Genomic DNA, 2,913 nt, shown 5'->3' with positions numbered 1-2,913 from the left:
CCCCCCACACACACACACAAAGGCCCCCCTCTCACACTCCATAGTTTACAGGTAAACTGATTGATTTACCGCCTGTATCAATTTAAAAAGACTCGTCAAAAACAAAATGCGTCCTAAAATAACAAACTAATACAAATAAACTTAAGTAAAATGTTTTGAACGGTTTCCTATAAAAACAGCTGGATTGGCAGAAAACGGGTGGCATTCATTTGGAATAAGTACGATAATTTGTATGTATTAGTATGTTTTCATGGATTTGTTGAGTAAAGTGCTTTGTTTACGTCGAGCGCAGACCTGCATGACAGATTTATCAAAATATTTGGATAACTAGTGGCGTAAACCCGGTCAAACTGCACCGTTTCATGTTTGACTAGTTTGCAACAAATACCCTTCAAAAGGTCAAAGTACTTTTTACTTCTGTCTACTATAGAACATTTTTGAGTTTTTGTCCATTCGTTCGAAGGACAAATAATCGGGACAGTAATTAAAGACGAGCAGCGGTTTTTGGACATTTGAACTGGGATTGGGACGGAACAGGTGGACTCGAATATTCAAAGACAAGAACAAATAATTACCAAAAAAGTGTTTGTTTGTTTGTTTTTTTGCACAAAATTGTCCCTCCCTAAAGGTAGTTTCCTGACTAAAAACATCATTTTCAGCAGCGGTTCAGCCTGTATCTCACAAGGCTGCAAGTGTTGGCGTCCATCAACGTAAATAAAGTTGGATTAAGTGACTCCGTTAACCTCCGTGCTCCAAAATTACAGCAAACGTCTTGTTTTTTATGTGTTTTTTGGAACCAGAGTCTGCTCAGTAGGAACAGGGGGCTGTACCCCTGATGCTAAGTCCCGCCCCCAACCTGCTAACAGGCTGTCAATCACAGTGTAGCGTGACACTTTTCTTTAAGCCAGAATAAACTAATTAAATCTAAACATTTGTGGACCTTTGCTGGCAAACTTATATTTTTCCAGTATTCTTTTCAAATTCTCTACTTCAAAAGCTTCAAAATGACTCGTATGAAAATTGGCGATTTATCACCTGGCAACAAGCGTGTGTTTACGAGTGCAGGTTTGAAAACTCGGTTTTGATTCATCCACAGTTAGGCCCGTCACGATAAACAATAAATCATTTCATCGCGCGATGAATTAAAATTATCGATCTCGTTTGTCGGCTTTATCGTTTCTTCGTCTCTCTCTTTCTACTGAAGACACTGGACGATAAAAAGCTCAACTCGTGCTCTTCACTGACCCCTTTGTCTTTTCTCTTTAAAATCCGTTTTAATCGTCCAAAATCGCGTTTTTGGATCGTTAAAAGCAGCTAATCTGAGAAGCTAAGCTACGAGCTAAGCTAACAGGCTGACCTCAGAAAAAAACCTCCGTCTTGTGGAAGCTCCAGAATTCACGGTTGAAACCCGTGCCTTCGTGTAAAAAGCTGTTTTTCTCTGCAAAAAGAAGCTGAGAACTTGTTTACTGATTTTTTTATTAAAAGCTTTGTGTGAAAAACGCTAAAGAGCTCAAACCACACCTAGCGCCCGCCGTTTTGAGAACTGAATGAAGACAGCCTATGTCACGTCAAGAGACCTCCCTCCCATTTTTCTTAAAGAGCCACGCTGCTCGCTCTCTCTCTATCCATCCTTCGGTTCAAACAGTCTTATACTGCCATCCGGTGGTCAAAAAAGGTACTACACACAAAAATTAACCATCATTTCTTCTTAAATTTGACTAAAATTACAATTTAGTGTCAAATTTCAAACAATATTATTGTTTATCGCGATAATTTCTGAGATAATTAATTGCCCAGCAACATTTGTTATCGTGAAAGTTCAAATTTAGTGATGTCATAGTTGGCAACACTGCAGCTCAGAGAGATACAGGCTTTAAACAATAAAAGCGCTCGGATGTGTTCATCTTCACAGCAGAGTTTGTTCCATCACAAAAACAAATCTTGTGTGGAAACTTCATCCGATTTTAGGCCCCACAAATAAAAATAAAATAAAAATGGGAGTGTTATATCAGCTGGCTCAGAGGATCCGTCCATGCTTCAACTCTGTCCTTTAAAAACCAAAAACCGACTCTGAAACACTTAAAGCTCACGAACCTGCTCCGAGGAACCTGTTGGAACTCGCAGAAAGAAGAAATCACTCTTTTCTGACTTTACAGCTACAGCCGAAACATCTGAACACCAACATTAATGGTTACAAATGATGTTTGGAGCCCCCCCCCCGCTCCGATGGAAACTCTCTTTCAGCATCTGCCTGCAGAACGAACCTGCAGAACGAACCTGCAGAACGAACCTGCAGAACGAACCTGCAGAACGAACCTGCAGAACGAACCTGCAGAACGAACGCCTTTTTCTTTGTTCCTTTCACAGGAAGCAGTTTTTATTCAGGTATCAGAGAGAACCTGCACTGTGGCCCAACTGTGGTCTCTCTCAGGCTGTATGAAATGTAGAAGGATCCCTCGGTGGCTGCAGCAGCCGAACCTTTTTCTCAGCTAATGAATTCAGAGTAAAAAGCCGATGCTGTCACCTCACCTCATACTTTAGGCTACAGTCCCTAAATGTACGCAGACTGTTTTCTTTCAGGCGCAGCTTTGTGGATTTCCTGTAATGATCAGATAAACTATGCATTTACTCCAGTGTGTGTGTTGTTATTGTGGGATGACGTCAGCTCGGCCTGCACTCATGCAGATCTTCGGCTGCACTGAACTCTTCGGCTGCACTGAACTCATGCAGATCTTCGGCTGCACTGAACTCATGCAGATCTTCGGCTGCACTGAACTTATGCAGATCTTTGGCTGCGCTGCCGTTCGGCTGCACTGATGTTGGCCCGTGCTGAACTTATGCAGATGTTTTCCTGCGCTGATGTTCAGCTGCACAGACGTCAGCTCAGCCTAAACTCATTCAGACGTTCAGTTG

This window comes from Nematolebias whitei, chromosome 6 (genome assembly GCF_014905685.2).
Source record: "Nematolebias whitei isolate Nwh7 chromosome 6, NemWhi1, whole genome shotgun sequence".
Taxonomy (NCBI): Eukaryota; Metazoa; Chordata; class Actinopteri; order Cyprinodontiformes; family Rivulidae; genus Nematolebias; species Nematolebias whitei.
This window is presented reverse-complemented; position numbering follows the sequence as displayed.